The following is a 19,327-nucleotide window of genomic DNA, read 5'->3' on the forward strand; positions in this document are numbered from 1 at the left end:
GCGGCGACCAGGCGGGGGTGGGGGGAATGAGCTGGCCCAGTGAAAAGAAACCATGAAAGGGGTCTTTCACTAGGCGGCAGGGGTGCTTCAAGACAAGCGTGACAAACAGAAAAGAACTACTTTACCCTTTATGTGGGGGAAAATGGGGAGGGGTGGGGGGGGGGACTTCTACAGTAAATAGGCGGGGACAAGCAGCATAGATTCATGGGGGATATTTGAGTGTGGGTCTGCAGAGGGCATGCAGCATAGATTAATGACGACATTTGAGGGTGGGGTTTCTACAGCACGAGGGGCATGAAGCATGGGTTAATGGGGGTATGGCAGGGTAGGGACTTCTATAATAGGTTGAAATCATGAACCACACATGACTATAGCATTTTAAAGTGGGGGCTTCAGCTACAGAAGGAGGGGGGGTGCACCATTGAGTAAGAGAGAATGTGGCCTAACGGCCAGAGCTGCTGACTTTGGAGTTGGAACCAGGTTCAGGGCTCCACGTGGGCTTAACATCCTGTGATTCTGGGCCAATCACCTAATCTCCCCGTGCCTACCAAAATGAATGTGTTCTTGTGTAGTGTAACTGGTGCTCGTGTAAAGCGCCCCAATACCTTTGGGTCGAATTCGTGCTATATTAAACCGCAAAAAAAATGTGTTATTGAAGGAGGGAACATACTGTGCGGGAATGACTGCGTCATAGATTTATTGGGGGGGGGGGGGCAGAGTGATGCTTCTTCATGGGCGGGGAGGGGGCTCCGTGAATTTATAGACGTGGGAAAGGTGCCCCTGCAGGAGGAGAAACTGACAACATAGATTAATTGTTGGGCGGGTGTTCCAGTGGCGTTTTGGGTTGATAGTTGGTTCTGACAGGAGGTGGCATGCTGCAAAGATAAGTTTGTTGGAGTCGGCAAGAGTGCCCACACAGGGGAGCACAGATGGGACGGGGAGGAGGGGTGAGGGTCCGTGAAAGAGGGCATGCAGAAAGCAGTGAATGGTTAACTGCGAGCACCCCAGGAGCCCTAGAGACCCGGCGTTGCAGCGACCCACCAGCTGCTTCCCTGGAAGGGGAGGTGGGGACCAGAAACAATACTCCTCCCCTCGCCCACCCCGGGACAGGGTGACATCATGCTTCCCGAAGCGGCGCACGCCCATTGGCTGCCGCGGGAATTGATGCTGCCGGCCCAGCCACCGCCCCCTTTTCTGTCTCGGTGTCTGAGGATCACACACCCAGTGCGAGCAGGAAGGGAGCGGCGAGCAGCGGACAAAGGAGGCCGCGGATCCCAGACCCCACCCGGGTGTCCCATTGCCGGCCTGCAGGTCACCCGAGAGCCTGGGGGCGCAGCCACCCAGAGTCGGCAGCTCCTCACCCACAAGCCGGCGCAAACCCCCTCCCAGAGCAGTGCCGGCACCAACCAATACTGTGTGTCAGCGGGAGGTAAGACAGCGGCATGCACCGAGCCCGGCATGTGCAGTCACTACAGTGCTGTGCGGCGCGTGAGGGGAAAACTGCACGTACTCCAGGGAAACATGCGCTGCTCTTGGGGAGTGTATGAGTGAAGCTTTCTTTACTGGTGCTGTGTGGGGAATGTTACACACCCACTGCCCCCAGTGTAAGGGAAGCTTGCACATTTTGCCGCTATGTACATTTTTTCTGCACACGTTTACATGGCTGCTTCGTGTAGTTTACATATTCTGCTTCCTATGCTGTGACCGAGGAGTTTATTTGCACTGCTGGTGCTTCTGTTCCCTGCGGGTTATAACGCTGTTTAGCGCCCACAACTGCTGCGTGTGGGGGAAGCTTGCGCTGCTTCTCACTGAGCGGTGCCATTTCTCCGTCTAAAGGGAATGTTGCACTGCTGCCGCTTGCGCTGCACATATATTCAGTGTGTTGGGGGTTCGCGGTGCTGCAACCTAAACTGGACTTGATCTGCTTGCGAAGGAAGCTTGCACCACGGTACACGAGTGAAACCAACGCCGTGTGTGCGCTACTGCTGCTGTCCTGCGTCTCGAAAGGAAGCCTGCATTGTCTGTCGGCCATGAGATTTTTAGAAGGTCTCTTTAGAGAAAGAAATACATATTGCAGTATGACCTCGTTCCTCTGCTCCCTAGTCCCGCGCGGAAAGACTCCTCGGAGTGCTTTCGGTCCGCCATCCTGCCCCAGGGTGTGGCCGGCCCGCGCCTCCCTCCTCCTGTGTGGGTCTTGAGTTATTGTCTGTCGTGATGCGCCGGAGGATGAACACTTGGGACCTCGTGGTCCAGACCGCAGTTTCCTTGGTTTCTCCGTTGTTGGTACCCACGGGATCCCTACCACCGCAGTACCCACTCGGGGTATCCATGGCGCTTGCTGCTCTGAGTGTTGGTTGGCACGGGTGGGTCCCTGAGGGGGACTGTACCGACTCGATGCGCGCGCAACGCTGCCCTGGGTATTACAGTGGGAGTCCTTGGGGCCCTCTATAGAAAGCCGTGCCCGTGGGAGGGAGGGTGGTGGGGCACCACACGGCCACCAGAGGTCCTGCAAGAGGGATGCTTGTTCAGTACCCCAGGGGTCTCTTTTTCCACACTACTCCACTGAACCCATCAATGGGAGGGGGTTCAGCAGCAAGGATGGTTCTTAGCCGAGGGGCTCTAATAGGAGGAAAGCTGTGCCTTGCGCCTCGGTACCCCACCGGGCAGACACCCTTGGCACGCGCTGCTCTGGGTGTTGCCGAGACTGGCTGTGGGGATGTAGCAGCTCGAGGCCCCGTCTCTTGGCCGAGGGATCCGGCTTGGATGAGGTGGTCCTTCCTTACTCCAGACTGGGGCAGGACATTGAACCCTCTGGAACCACATTGTAGTAGCCGGATAACTTTATATCCTTCGCCGGCGCCCTCCAGCCCTGGCCAGTGTTTTTCTCTTGAAGCTGCGAAGGTTGCTTGGACACTGCTGACAGGCCTGGCCTGGATAGTGGTGTGATTTTTATGGTTCAGCATGGACTGAGACACCTTTTATGTTGTTGGTTTGCTCTTTGGACTGTGTTGTGTGGCAAGAGGTTTGATAACTTTGGCCAAATTTCTCTATTGCTGGGAGTGGGTTGGATTGTTCTTCATTGGGGAGTGTGCAGTGGGGTGGGGTGCTCTCCAGCTGCCCTACAGGAACTGTGGCTGAAGCTGGGTGGCAAGAAATGACATAGTGGCTGTAAATTTTCTAGGCTCCCGTAGAATGTTTTGTCCACTCTGAAAATGAGGCCTGGCTGTCTGGTGGATTATTACCGTCCTTGTCAAGCTGAGGGTCGTTATGATCTAGAAAAAAAATGGCGAATTTCTGTTCCACCTCAAACCGTTCTCAGTGTACCTGGACCACTGGGTCTGTGAAAAGCTGCAGCCCAGTGCGGCCATGTTCCTTCTCCAATTTGGAAGGAGCAGGTGCTGTAACCAAGATGTTGGCTGTCACTCTATTACAGGTGCTTTGCCAGAGTAATTTCTACAGGTAAGTAACTTGCCTCTCTCTAGCATAGGATTGTTACATTCTGGTGAAATGCGCTATCACTGTGTAACTTCCCAGATTGGGTTGGATTTTGGGTGTAACCTGAGTACACATTAATTACAACATCAAAGAGGTAGCGCATGGCCAGATTTCCACATAAGCGTTTTACATAATGTTAGAGCATGGAGAAGAAGGGGACGTGAGTAACTGGTGAATTGGCCATGAGATGCTGTCTTTGGAATTGCCAGTGTTACACCTACCTAGATTTATGGGCAACGGCACCAATACCAGCTGGGAGAGCGAGGCCGTGAAACCAGTAATGCTCTTATTCCTCAGTTCATTCTTCGAATATTCCTTGCTTTATGTCGCCCATCCTGCAACTAACACTAGATGGCTTGGTTTTTCCTGAAGTTCTTGGTCCGCTCCAGGAAGCACCCAAGCCTTTGCCGACGGACCACAACAGATTACCTCAGTTCATACACGCCACACGATAACATTCTAGTATTGCTGCATTACGGCCCACTGGAAAAGGACCTTACCCAGCAATCGATATTCCACGCCCTGAGGAAGCCCCAGGCCTGATGGCCATTGTGAGGGGGCGAAACACGTGTTGGCTATAAATGTCCTTCCTTGTCACGAAGCACCACGAAATACATTGGAATTGATTCCAGCACACAAGTGATCTTTTAGCACTCGCTCAGACACATCTACAAGCACCCAAGGACCCTGTTAGCATGAGCTTAAAAGCTCTGCTAAGAGTGGGGCAGCAGCCACGAGGGAGAAAACAGGCAAGGAAAATGCTTTAATAATGTGAACATTAGGCACTACTTTCAGCACAGAGGCCGGAAGCACTCTAAACTATTTTTTTTTTTATTTGAAAGCGAGTAAAAGACAAGCCTGTGTGGGCAGAGATTAAGTTTAGCAAGGTCTTCCAGTATTAATGCCAACACAAAAGCTACTTGTCATGGTGCGAAATCTAATATCTGGCTCTCATGAGGCAACTTGGGTCCGGGTTAGGTTCTAAGGCGAGGTCCTTGCTCATGAATTTGTTAGTCCTGCAGAGCGCTGGTTATCAGCCAGTGGGATGACATGCTTGGGTGATGTCATGGCACAGCACAGTCCCACAGCGATTGGGAGGAAAACAAAGGCAACAGTTACAAATGAGACCAAGTGGAAAACATAAAACGTTAAATGGCAAAGCAATGTAGGAATGTCAAAGGCCAATACTGCTGCCATGAATAATGCTTCATATTCCAAAGAAAGTCTGGAAACCAGGCCATGCATAATAATTCTCATGTTTTCATGTGGTTGTCAAATTATTTAATCCAAAAATATCCGCCTAGTACAATATATACAGCAGCATATCGACTTGCACAATACTGTCAAGGTAAGCGTACATGTTGGAGAGTAGGTATGTTGCTCTAATTTAGCACCTACTTGCCTTGGCAGTATTGTGTGAGTCAATATCTTGCATGCGATTTTGTTGCAGGTTGATATTTAAAGTCCATATTGAGAAACCACATTCTGCGATTCCAAGAAATTAACAAAAAACGTTTTGGTGAAACCTCTTCATCAATGGCTTTTAAAAATGAGGGCCCTGGGTGTGTGTGTGTGTGTGTGTGTGTGTGTGTGTGTGTGTGTGTGTGTGTGTGTGTGTGTGTGTGTGTGTGTGTGTGTGTGCATTAGACTGGTCATTTCTATCCTGCCCAACGCACCTTTTTAGATTTTGAAGAATAAAAAACCCTGCCCCCATGTAGAAATGGTATTGCATATTTGTGAGAGTGAAGGCAAACAGGAGGTGCCTCACTAGGAGGCCAGGCGTTTTGTTGTGAAAGGCCATCCCATGTCCTTCGGTGGCCACCTAGTAGACTCGTACGGTGGACCCCAGGAGCCAAAACACTAGTTCAGTTGTAGAATTTTCTGTTCCCGTTGCTACTAGCAGTATTGCCTGTACGGCTTATGGTCTCGGAGCCTCACCTTGCGACCCCCAGAATGGTGTAGAGGGTCCTCGTAGCTCTGAGCCATTTCTGGACGATAATGCCAATGGAAAGACGTGGAGGGAACACAGAGAAATTACTTTTGTGCAGTGATGGATTGACATCAGTCTATGGCAGGCTTTCATGATACCATGGGCTGTGTTTTTGTAGACACACCGGTCTAGCTGTGAGAAATTCCACATGACAACATGTTGGTGAATATGATCTTGGTTGACCTCTCATTTGTGATATCTCGTCACACCAGAAGGCTTATGCAAAAAAATGTAGATGTGTTGTAGATGGCATACGCCTATTTGTGTTTGTGGACAAATAAAGTACAAAAGTGGCCATTGCCTTCCAACACAGAAGCTAGGAATCGAAGTCCCTTCATATTCTGTGTATTATACATGAATATCGGGTTGCCAGGACAACTTTACCGCTGTCTGCTTGTAGTCTGGATGCTGATTGGCGGGGGGGGGGGATCGTACTACATTGTGGAGTTAATAGTCAAGAAGGGCGTCCTGACCTTTATTATCACTTATGTTACATTTTCTTCTAAAGAGTTTAACCTGTGATTGCGGACGTGTCAGGAAAGGCCTCCATCAGCCAAGCGGCCACCGTTCCCATCAGGTTGCTGCTCCTGGAAGGCCACAGACTACCCAGGCAGGTCCGACCACCCGGAGAGGGCAATAGTGACAGTAATTTGCTAAAGGAGACCGAGCATAGCTAGAGAGGGCATGTCTCTTCTGACTCGGAGGCCTGCAAAGTGTGGAATCCGTTTTGATGCTACACCTGCTCCCTTCATGTGCATCTAAGCTTGCTGTGGAGGTAAGAAGCCATTCCTGATCTGGCCATGTGCAGATGGAGCTGAGAAGAGGGCTGGATCCCACCCGAAGGGCTTGGCTTTCCATAGATATTGTCCTTTCATCTAAGTAGCACCACCCAATGATCGTTGTAACAGGTTCATCAGCCCTAAGTACCAGACGCTTTAAAGGATGGGTGTCTTTCTTCAAGAGCTCATGAAGGTCACCCGCATCGATATCCTAATGAATGGAACTTGTGACCTACTTGAGTAAGTCTCTAAAACCCTCCAAAAGCATGAACCAAAAAGTTAACACTTGTTTAAAAAAAAAAAAAAAAACATTTGGAGCATTTGAAATATTCTTAATATGGCAGTCCCCTAATCATTTTTTTGGGCCCCACCACTCTCTGGGAACAGGATGTGCCACCCAAAAAAAGATTGGCAGCGTCACCTTTCAAATTGCTTAAATAATGTAATTTGCGAAGATTTCCCCATAGGCATCCTCCAACTGACTTCAAGTTATTTGTCAAGGAGGCGATTTAAACCACCAACATCTTAGATTTGGAACTTTATGGCTTCTGTGCCAAACACGTCACCTGAATCTATGCCCCCCTATTCTGCTTCTGCTGAGCACATTTGACATTTCGTGCTGACCGAAGCTAAATTCTGCATGCCACTCTGACAAATCATACGTTCTCTATTTGTTAAGTGTTTCCCAGCTACAATTCTTCCTCAGGGTTTGACTGGAAACTACAGTTGGATACTTAATTTTTACCTGGACAAAAGAACCGGTGTCCGATACTTTAGGCTGAATGTGGTGTGGCCCCATAGTGATTTACCTGCTGCCACCTTAAGCTAAAGAGTCTTGGGCTTTGATGCCAGCCCCCTCTTCTAGGAGAGTCTATTTTCATTGCTTTTATCTCCAGAGTGTGTGTCCTGGCAGAATTCCCCTATTGTCCCAGATTCCTCTCATGCCTGTGGTGGATGACAGCTGAGCATGCAGAGCTCTGCCTTCCAGGGCCTGTGGAAAACGAGTTCTTTCCCAGCTGGCCCAGTGTCCTGCAGACTGGCCTGAGCCCACAATTGGGCTGCTAGTAAAATAGTCTCGAATAGAAAATGTGTATTTCTTCTCCTACTTTGCTGAGAGAACTCTTTTTTTCGATGGCTACATGTGGTCCCTCAAAAGATCTAAAATTGGAGCGCTTGAAAATGCTGAAGTGCCTCGAGGCACCAGGGCCTTTCAAGATGAATATTTGGATGGTAAATTGATAACCGCAAGAAAGAAGATTAGAAAAGGGAAGCTGCTGCTCAGGTGTGAGACTAGGAGGGCCTTTGATTGTTCAGTATCTGAAGTAGGGCCTTCTATCCAGGAAGTAATAATTGTGAAGCTATGGCCCCATTACATGAAAGGATTATAAACTATAATTTGCTATCGTGCACTGAACCGACCCTTTCTGTACCAAGGTTGGCACACTCCAGACCATGTTTAAAAAGGGCAGTCCTAGGGTGGCACTCAGCAGGCTAGACTCTTAATGTTTGTGATGTGTACACTCAAACTTGCATATTTTAAGCTGTATGCCCCAGATATGGAGCACTGTGTAATGGCTTCTTTTTATAGCTTAAATCCTCAGATTGCTTTCTGCAGCTTAAATCCTTAAATTGCCTGCTATCTCCAAAAGCCACCTTCCACTATACTTCTAAAACCCTGCATGAAAAAACTGATCTTGGCTTATTTCCACTTGATTCCTTGAGGTTTTATTCTTCTTTCTTCAGTGACCCACTTCTTACCCTACATTCTGTGCATGCTTTCTATTTGAGTATAAGACACACAAATGATGGACGGAATGCAGAACAATTCAAAGCATTCACCGCCAGTCAAGAAATCTGGGTTAAATCCATTGTTGGTTTGCTCACCATGACACCCCAGTTTAGAACCAGCCATATGAAAATCAGTCTTGACCCTGTGCCCAATGGGACCAGTCCAGCCCGAACTGCCAAGTCCTGCCTGGACCAGAAACAAGCATCTTTGGACCGGTTTTGGGCTTTCACCCTTCACTAGCCAGGCTAGCTTGAATCCAGTGGCAAAGTGAGCCCGGGACCCACGTCTGGGCATACCCGGCGCACATAGGGCAGGAAAGCAAGAGACACATAAATGAGTATAGCCTCCTCTCAGTCTCATGCCGGTCTGCCTTATTATTTCTTGTATTTCCGCAAAAGCCTGACCCCGCCCCCTCTACTTCATAGATCACAACCTCCCCTGCTTTAAAGCCCTGTCACTACAGCCTAACATTTCCTTCTCTCCCCAAGCCTATCTCACCAACCATTCACCTGAAACCACATAGCCCCCATTGATAATCACACCTAGCTGGTGTTAATCTAATCTATCACAAAGTAACTAGAATAAATGCATGTAACATTTTTTCTTGAGAGCACATGACTAGGCTCAAAACGGGCTTAAAAGAAACTGATCATATCACCCAACCTTCGAGCACTGAAATGGCTACCCTTCGAGATCAGATTGCATTTCAAAATGGCCCGCATGACCTACAGAGCACTGCACCACAACACCCCCTCCTACCTGTCCCAGAAACTGATCCTCTCTGGTGGAAACAGATCCTCTGGAAGCACGAGCTCCTTACTTCTCATGCCACAAAATGTAAGAAAGAAAAGCTACAACCGATCCTTACCTCGATTGGCCCCAAAAATGTGGAACTCTCTCCCTACTGTGATCAGATGCAACACATCCACAGCCTTCTTCAGGAAAGAAGTAAAACATGTCCTATCCCGTTCCTCTAGTTAGACCCCGCCTACCATTTGTCCGCTTCCTCTTGTCACACCGAAACATGTTTTAGCCATGGATCTAGGCTACTCTATCTGCTTCGATCTCCCTGCCTACTGTCACAAGTATTTTGTTTGAATGTTTTGTACTCTTATCTCTCAGCTAATATTTAGAACACGTACTATATGTTGTACTCTTATCTACTTTCATCTTATTCCTTTGTGTCCTCTTTCTCTTACTTGTCTCTTTATACGGTATCTATAAAGCACTCGTTATATCAAAATCTAAATAATCACTCATTCCAGGAAGAAACTTGAACTTCTGCTCCGCAGTCAATACCTGAACTCACACTAAACCTATTTGGCCTGCTGTTCCTTCCCCACAACCCCCACGTAAACTTGAGCATCATTACCTCGGGGAGGGGTGGGGGGCTGTACCTCTACCCCCCACTCTTGTAACTCCCTACCACTACTATAGCGTTCACATATCCTACTGTCTATCGTATACTTCTTTTATATATTGTTACCGTTTTATTTACACTTTATGTAACTCAGGTTATTTCTGCTATTTCGTTTACATATCCCACTGTATAACATTGACTCTTTTATACCATTACTATGTATTACTTTTTTTTTTTTTTTACTCTTTATGCAACTTGTGTTTTTGTTGTGCTACCTCTGCAAAGCGCTCTGCATCGGGGGCTGTGCCTCTACTCTTCCCCCCACCCCCCCTACTACTACCACAGAATTATAGCGTTCACACATCCCACTGTCTATTGTATACTTCTTTTATATATTGTTACTATGTATTTTTAGTTATGCTTTATGTAACTGTGGTAACTGCTGCTATTTCATTAACATCTCATTGTTTTCTTTGTTACCACTATTGTGTATTTTTATTTACTCCTTATGTAACTTGTGTTATTGCTGTTGTGCCAACTCTGTAAAGCTCTCTGATACCTTTGGGTCAAGTTTGCGCTATACAAAACTCGTTAAATGAGAATAAATAAATGCTGCAGAACTCCAGTTCTGTAATCTGGCTCCCAACTGTACCCGTCCTATGCACGAGGAACGAGCGTGACCAGCTTGCAATGCACACAATCTTCAGCCTCTGGTTGGCCTGCCCACAGAGTGTGCCTTTGTTTCAGTGTTGAACCCTCAACAGGACACACACATCCTCCCCTTCTGTTGAGCTCGGTTTGTAAGCATGAGAGGTGTATAAGACAGTGCAGCAAAGGCACCTGTCAGGCTATAGGCAAACCCGGTTGTGCAGAACCAGGTGACCAGACTGGGTATCTTCTGAAACTATCGGAGTTAAATAATGCGAAGGGAGTGAGGGGGGGGCTAGCCCTCTTTGCTGACGTGCAATTTTTTTTAGGGCCTTCTGGGGCTACAGACGCTGCCTCCAATCTGGTGGAATGAGCACAGACTCCTCTTGGATGGTGTAGAAGTGAGTGACATAAATCAGTTTAGCAAGCAGTGGAAGTTATGGAAGCCTTCTTGCCCTGGGGTATCTCACTAAAAGGTCACAAACCAGCAATACCTACTCAACGCCCTAGTAGTGTAATGAGTGCGAAGACTAGGAGCTGGCATCATGCACGCAATGTGAACATTTTTGAGGCACAGGTCTGATTGCATCCAAGGAGAAAACACAAGAAGCAAGATCTATTGCTTCCTTTGGAAATCACACGTTGAATAAAGGCTGGATCACTCTGCACAGTGACTCTCCTCTGTGGAGGAAAAGCCTTCGGCTCTGATGTCGACCGCATTTGCCCAAAAATGTGTTTGAAGCAATGGCCGCTAACAGACTACTAGTCTTGCACGTCAAGGAAATAAACTGGGGTTCTTCTGTAGGACTGGCACACATTGAGTTTGACAACGGGAAATAACTAGTTAACAAAGTCATCACAGATAACAAACCTTTGTGTGATGGAGAACTCATTTTGAGACCATGCCCTGAAACGGTGAAACAGAAAAACAAGTATTGGCAAAGACAGTAGGCCTAGCTTGCTTTTTAAGTCCTGAATAAAACATTAAAAACCCTACTGTGGTAAAGAAACCATAAATGATTGGTTTCTACATAAAATGCATCTATGAAGTGAAGATTTAATGTGTGATGATTTTATGCACTTTTGAGGTGTGACATAGTGCATGATGCAATGCAAGAATTCTATATGATACACCAGAGAGTCGATAGCATGTGCGAGAGAGGTCTTGGAGTCAAAGTTCACGCTAAGTGCTTGTGAAAGAATTAGTAACAGTTCTCGCAGACACGATTACTAATCCTTTAACATACATATAGAGCAGAACTGAAAATGCCGTCTATATTATAGTTTGTTACTGTTCTATTCAGCATGTAAGAATGCCAAGCCTGGGGTAGATGCTCAGAGGCAGCAAAGAGGCTACTTTAGAGGAGGCCAGGTTACAATTGTATTCTGTTTCCAGTCCACACACCATACATACGGGTTCAGAAAGTTGGTGATGTGAAGGAAGTGCATTGGTACTTGGAGAGTATTTTGTTTCATGGGCAGAGGGTGCGGCCCTCCTGCCAACAGAGTGGTTATGTGAGCCAAGGGCAGGATATGGGGGCGAGGCCAAAATCGAAAGAATCTTTGCTCTCACTATCTGCATTGCTCAACTTGGAGTCTTTCAGTAGTCATTGTGTCTGCGCTGCTCCGGAAGAGGTTAATTATGTCAGAATGAGCACAGCGTGTTAAACAAAAATACCATTGTAAATGAGGTCATTGTATATTTACAGCACAGTGTCGGCATCGTGACTGGTCACTAGTGCGAATGGCAAAAACCCAGACGCTTTTTGAAAAAATCAAAAAATCGGAGAACAGTCCTGAATGCCTCGTGCTGGTAACCAAATCTCTACCCGGTTAAAATACAATTTCCTTCCGCCAGAGGACCAAACCCTTCTCTTTAGGGCCCAGTGTAGCACGACAAATGAATGAATAATGCATTAACGAAACCAGTCCGTTAATGTGGCGTTTGGGGGCTGCAGTTAAAAGTAGGGAAAGCATTTGAAGAATGGAGCGATGATCGGAAGTTTTGCAAGTGTAGTTTGTACCCACGCAGTTCTCGTATGGAAAGGTTATATTCCAGAAGTGGGTCTCCAATCGCCCCGTCTGACACTTCTTTATTCTGGCCCACTTTCTATACACATGATTTGAGAATTTGAACCCCGAAGCCCTAAGGGGGAGAGGCCCTAAAGGTCCTTGTCTGCCTGAGGGCCTGATCGAAGAAACACTGTAGTCACGCCTTCGGCGTGCTGACATCACCACGCTCGATGGGATGCCCGTGCTCACGTCAAACCTTGGAATTTTACGTCACTGTGGCACGCGAGACATTTGAATAGCACAAACAATTGCACGCACTTGTACATGGCACACAATTCCAGGAGTCGGCATAAAACACGAGCTTGTGACTAGGGCTTTTAGTGGGGCGGGTCCATAAAAAGAAACGTTGAAACTGGTCTCTGTATTCAAGACCTTAACATTACTGGCAGAACACGAATCGATTTCCAACAATGATTGTAAAAACCCTCGAGGCAGTCCATGTCAGCGATGCAGTCCTGGTATATATTTCGCATGTTTTACTTCAGCTTGTATTCCAAAAGACTATTTTTTTCCAAGATGTTTCTCTAGGTTTTAATGCAACTTGGTATAGTGCATACTTTGAACTAAATCACTTCCAGGTGTCTGGCTGAGTTTAGACTGTGGGTGGGTGTTGTTGATGGCACATGCCTGACAGCTCCAAAGTTGAAGCTGAAAACTGTACATTTCTCACAGTGCCTGCCAGCGAGTCTTAAGTGTGCAGAGTACATGCTCATCCAGTTCCTGGCCTGTGCAGAAATGACAATTGTAAATGTGAGGAAGTGAGGTGTGCACATGGAAGGTTTCAGAAAGATGTGAGGAGGAAAAGGGCAAACATGTTTAACACCGTGAGAAACTGCAGAGGCAACTCATGTGAAGGGGAGAAAAGGGGTGTCTGAGATCCTCCAGTGACCACTACCCCTCCCACAGACCCTACTAATGCTTAATCATAGTCTCACATTTTCAGCATTGAAACATTTTCAATTCTAAATATTCCCAACAAAATCCTTATTGTTAATCATTAATCTCATACATTGGCAAAGCCAATAGGACTGGATGGTTTTAGGTACATGTTGGTTGTTGTGTGATGCATTCTGGATGCAGTCACAAAGGTCACTGGGAGCCGCCCTAATTTTGGTCAGGTGGCACACTATGAAGCACCGGAGTTTAGTTCAAGTAGGCGGCGTCTCTTAGAAAAGATCATTAGTTGCACTTTTTGGCCCCACCCCATGTAGTGACTCCCCACCTTTTTTCAACCAACTTAAAGCATTGCTCAAGATCTATCATCCAATGTTCAAAATTTGGTAAATAATGATTTGCATCACCCTAGTCCTGGTTTGTGACATGCACCTTCGCCTTGGTAGTATTCATTGCCATATTCCCCCAGTTGACTCCTGCAATGTCCTATTCAGATGCATTAGTTCTTCTGAGTGCACGGCTTCTCAGAATAAGTCTCCTGATGCTTGAACAGTGTTCAGCTTATTCGTGGAAGGAGCCATCTTCTAGCTCTCAAACCAGCTCAGGAAATCGCCTTCTGTGGTTCTCAGACAGCTGGCTCAGGGTAGCTTGTGTTGAAGTGCACACCCCTAAGTGTATGTACTTAGTGATTTTAACCCCTTCGACGCTCATGACGGAACGGTTCCGTCATGAGCGTCGGTTGAGCTGTGCTCATGACGGAACCGTTCCGTCATGACCACGCCCGCGCAGGTAACGGTCAGCACAGCGGGGGAATCCGCCCCGCATGGAAGGGGTTAAGTGGGATGAAAAAGGTGGTAGGTCTCAAAGGGGTGTGCTCAAAGAAGCAGAACTAGAACACTTTGCTAGGGGCACAGCCAACATGATTGACGGCATGGCTTGAAATATGTAAACTAAAATCCTGTCCTTAATACGGCATGCCTATTTTGTTGCCTCAATTTTTTTGTTATGTCATCAAGACATACATAACACACCATGGAACTAGCTCCTGAAACAAATGTGACCTATTGGCTTTGCTAATGCGTGGTAACAACATCAAATACATGAGTAATCATTTTTGAACTGCATGATTAGACTTGAAAATGTTTCAATTCTGAAAATGAGTCTGTACATTAAACATTACTAGGACTGTGCAAGGGGGCGGCTCTTCGGAGTGTTACAATCACTCCTGTTCACCTCTTCACACCATTTTAGTTTTCAATCTCACTTTTTATGAGACACTTGTACCCTTTTCTCCCCCGTGTTTCTGCAATCCTCCATCTGCATGTCTCGCACCTCAGCTCGTTCTTCAATACATCTGTTTGCTCTCCTTATACACATGTTTCTATTCCTCCATTTCACTCTCCTTTCCACGCACAACTCGCCCACCCATTTGTAAGCACTACATTTTCATTTCTTTTGGTGCTGTCCATGTTTCAAATGCTGGGGACCTCCTTCAAGTAGACTTCCCCACAGTTATATTTGGCTGTTATGTGACCATCGCTCTGTGCACTCTGCATAGGCCGAGGACTGGGTGAAAGTGTAGTATGGCCAGTTATGATCCACTGTCAGAAATTTGCACTGCCTTCAGCATCGACTTCTGAGCTCTCAATCGTATCCAATCATAAACACCTACCCATAACCCAAACCCACCCTGACACTGGGAGATGTCTCCATATGCAGTATGCAAGAGTCATGAGATGCTTGTAAAAAAACTACAAAAAACGCCACATCTGGAAAAAATAGTCTGAGAATGTGAGATGATTTAAGTTATTAATTGTAAAGTGGGTCGGCCTAAGTGACATGGATTATATTAGGGTTGTTCACAGTCATTATTGGCAAATCTATCAGTGTTATTGTCTGTAAAGTTAATGACGTGAATGTAGGTCACTGTCTGCTTTTGAAACCTAACAGGGCCCAGCCCACTTTTCTCTATTTAAGTCGAGCGTCATCAGTGACCCAATGTGTGATGATTTTCTCTGCTTCTTTCTGGCCCTATGCCCAGTTTAGGTTTGGTTAAGTTGTTTCACACCCAGTCCCAACAGTGAAGCCTGTGTACTCGCTCATGGGAGTGCCGGCGTTCACCATCCATTCTAGTTTATTACCTCCATTGCTGTCTGGAGTTCAGTGCAATACAATGACCAATTACATAAAAACCTATTTAAACACTGCCTGGACATGCATCTCATACCACCCCTTGCACTGGCTCGGCTGATCCGCAGAATAGCAAATAGGTTCTGTGCCTCGACTCGGCAGAGGGCCTGAACACAACTTGGGGCACTAATAAACTAGGAGTTGTTTGGTGCGATCCCATAACGGTTTCTTGTAGTGTCGAATCTATTAAAGGTGATGCCTGCGAATTCAGTGTAAGCAGTGAAATGACAGGGGAGGGGCCGGGCTTTCTCAGTCGCCCACCATGTTTAGAGCCGTCTCCGGGAGGCCTGTAGCTCCTGATGGGTACCACAGTAATGAGTGACTGTTTCTCAAGGCTGGTGTGAAGAGAATTGCACTCCGGCTATACACGGGTAACAACCCCCCCCCCCCCCCCCCCCCTTTTCCAGGCCCAATATGTGTGTGGGATGACCGCTGCGATCATAGCCCAGCCCCGGTATTGGGCTGGGCGCGTGGCTTTGCTCCGAGCACCCAGCACGAGGGAGGCCTCGAGATGCCACGTAGTGAGATGGTTGCGGGCGCGCGGCGGAGGCTTCTCACCTCAGTTGCCTGCCGTGTTCAAGGCTTCGTCTTCCGTCATCTGGCAAGTGGAAACCTGTGCTCCAATAGTTTTTTTTCCGCTTTTTCCTTGGCTGAAGGGAATATTTTGCTCCAGGGTTGCATCCAGATGTAGTTGACGCAGCACCCCCTCAGCAGCTGCTCGTCCGCTCGCGATGCTTTGTAAGTAGATTATCTACTTTGGACCAGCTGTGCCAGGTTGTCAAACTACGATACAGCTGATAGGGCAGCGCCCCTGAGGACCAGGCCGCGGCCGAAGTGAATCTTCATTAGGGTGCCCATCCTGCACTCCAGAGCCCTCTGTGCTTGAGGCCACCGATCCTGGGGGGGGGAGGGGGGGCTCCCACTACTCCCAGTTTCACAACGCGTTCTTTGTTCTGGGTTGGAACCGTGCACAGGCCTGTGGTGAAGAATCCCCCCTCCCTTTCAGTGGTTTGTCCCCCGAGGTGGAATTCCATCTCTGTTCGGCCCTGATGTGAAATGAGTGACGTATGGTACATGACGTCACTGTGGCAGGTTGCTGGGCACACGTGTCTTCCCCTGATTCCAAAGCACTGTCGGGCTGCTGCCTCATACTGTATGCCCCACCATGTGAGTAATACTAGCGCTTTGAATGGCTCACCCAGGAGGGAGTGAGGTCAGATCGTGATTGGCAAACCGAGGCCAATGATGGGCTGACATGCCACCAGGCGCAAACAGAAGAGCAGTTACAGCTTGTTCTTCGGGGTTCATACATAATTTGCTGTTGCAGCGAAATATCGCACCTGGTTACAATGACCCTGAAGTACTGAGAGATTACACTGGTGCCTCTTCAGAGCTGTTCCCTAAATATATGACCCTAAACATTAGTGGGTGAGTCACTTGCCCCAGAGCTCTGCAGGGGGAGATTAGGGCTTATTCGCTGGATGCAACAAGTGGCTGGTAATATGCCCACAAGCAGTTTTCAAGATAAGCCACAGACACGAGTTAATGAGCTTTGAAACCCGTTATCCGTTGTTTCCGGTGCATGACGATGGAAAAGGGTTGACGCGCGCAGTTTTAAAATGACAGCGGGTAACCGTCCTCAGGAAGTGGTTTGCTCATTCATACCTGTATCGACGGCGAGTTAAATAATTCAGAAAAGGCAAAGCATGCTTCGGGCGAGAAGGCGCAGAATAACCAGACCACAGTGAGAGCAAAAGGCTGCTTTATTAGGACGGGCACGCTGACTGAACTTGTAACATTACAAATATTTTATCAAACCCCGGCTCACTGATACAATCTTTTCCCTGACCCTCTCCACCCAAAAACCTCCCCCCCCACCACAATAAACAGTCCCCAAACAATCATCCAAACTTTCATTTTTCACCTTCCCTTCCATTCACTGTTCTAAACACTCAACCCAACCATCACTCCCCTGTATTCCCTCTGCTATGACTACCCTACAAGACCCCCAACCCTTCCTGCCTGTCGTAAGCACCTCCATTTCTGCTACCAGGGGGAAAAAACTGCCAAGGAGTCACCCCCTGCATTTTGTCTTTCAGTGATATCTGTTATGAGCAATCATTATGGCTCTTGCCACAACAGCTTCCAATCTTCAATGTTGCGAACCAACACAGCAGAAATTTAGCTGTCGCCATAACAGCCTTTCAGCACCATCTTTTCTTTGCCAATGCCATGTAACCTTTCCCTGAATTCTAATAAGTATAGTTCATTCCACATTAAAAGAGGTGAATCCCATCCTGCCTAAAGAACATAAAATCCTCTTTTTAATTGTCTTTGTCCTTGTTTTTTAATATCTTTGTTCTATCCAACCCACTCCCCTCGCCTTACAAAAACACTGCATCTCTCTATTCACCTTCCTCCTTGCTTTCTCATTTGCAGAATATTTTACTACCCAGTGCCAGACCCTTCTTGGTACTAATGCTGTCCAGTAAACATGAGCGCCCGACCTCCCAGTCGAGTCCAAATCCTTCATTTCCTTTAGTATTCCCAAGCCCAACGATTGCACCAAGTTCTTTGCTCCTACATGCACAACCAAAACATCCAGACACTGATTTACCGATATCCAATCTTAGACAGGGAAGAAATTGACTCGATTTCATGCCACCCGTTCCCCCACCATTCAATGTGTATTTCATCGAAAAAAAATCCCAAGTTCCTTTCACAAGGCCTCTTTTCTGCTTGCTTAGTCGCCCAATTTATGAATGAATGACCCACAATTAGAATACTATCAGCACATGTCCCACCACGCAACCTAGAATTAAAGAGCAGAATGCATAAAGCATCCAAATTTCTATTGCAGCGTTGTCGGAAATGGATTTCTGGCTAACTGAGACTTGCACCAAAGCGAGGCAGAAACCACCACTCTAGTCAGGGTAAAGGAGTTGCACGTCTAAAATAACCCCTGCTCACCCCCTTGGTAACTTTTCACGAGCAGATAGGCTTATCTTAGAGGCAGTGTGTAAAGCATTTTCACAAAACCAATAGTAATACAGCGTACGCACTACACCACACCAGTTTAGAAAAATTTCCAATATTTTATATAATTAAAATAAGACCAAAAATGATACTCCACAATACTATACTTAAAAGTGCACAGTTCTAAAACTACGTTGATTAAAAAGAGTTCCTTGGGTGGATAGATCCGCCTGGGTTTCCACGGCGCCATGAGCACACAAATCCGAAAACAGTTCTGGCTGACCGCGGGGTCGCGGTCAACTACAGTGTCGGGAAGACCCGCAAACAGTAGCTTTTAGAGATGCAGGGCGATGGGGCCCTTGAAGTCACTCGCGTTGCAGGTCGAGATCCTCTCTGGGGGGATCAGGAGCGCTGGCGCCAACAGGCGTCTGGTGCTGCGGTGTGAAGTGCAGCGGTGCAGCGTGCAGTGCCCCAGGTCGCGGTGCGAGCAGTGGCTCTGTGGTGGCATCAGATGGTGTCGTCGGTGAGACCAGGGTCGCGGTGCGAGGTGGAGGCTGTGCTCGTCACAGTGCTAGCAGGTCACGGTGCAAGCAGCGGCGTTGTCGTTGCTGGAGCGCTGTCGTCGGCTGACGAACTGGAGCCTATGACACGGCGTTGGTGGGTCAAGGCTGCGGTGTGGAATGAGGGCGGTGGGTCGTGTAACTTACGAGTGGTGCCCCCGAACCACGGTGCAAGCAGCGGCGTCTATTTTGGCAGGAGGTGGCGACATCAGGAAGGCCACGGTGTCGTCGTGTAGCGAGGCTGTGCAGAGTGCGGGCCCACAGGTCGCGGTGCGAGCAGCGGCTCGGTGATGGCGTCAGCAGGCGTCCTCAGTGAGACCAGTGCCCTCTGCAGTGCCTTCAGGGCACGGGTTCGGCAGGGTCATCGTAGAAATAGTCGAGTGGCGTTCTTCAGGCTGCAGCACAAAACGCACAGTCCCCAGTGCTGCGGGTCGAAGAACCTGAAGTCTTTGCTGTTCCTGAGACTTCGTGAACAGGGGGCAAGCTCTATCTCAAGCCCTTGGAGAGTCTCACCAATCTGATGGCAGAATTTGTACACAAAAATCCTTTGATCTGCTGGGCAGAGGGTGTTGG

General features: G+C 47.8%; 1 protein-coding gene across 1 annotated transcript in view; it reads left to right on the top strand.

The window, feature by feature from the left end:
- The first annotated feature begins 1,217 nt into the window (after window positions 1-1,217).
- The window catches only part of LOC146856228 (uncharacterized), a 78,024-nt gene continuing 59,914 nt past the window's right edge, over window positions 1,218-19,327 (top strand). The window contains exon 1 of the mRNA XM_085654290.1: window positions 1,218-1,429. The gene's annotated coding sequence lies outside the window, so the exon portion shown is untranslated. The remainder of the gene's footprint in view (window positions 1,430-19,327) is intronic.

The sequence above is a fragment of the Triturus cristatus genome, chromosome 4_1, assembly GCF_964204655.1.
Source record: "Triturus cristatus chromosome 4_1, aTriCri1.1, whole genome shotgun sequence".
Taxonomy (NCBI): domain Eukaryota; kingdom Metazoa; phylum Chordata; class Amphibia; order Caudata; family Salamandridae; genus Triturus; species Triturus cristatus.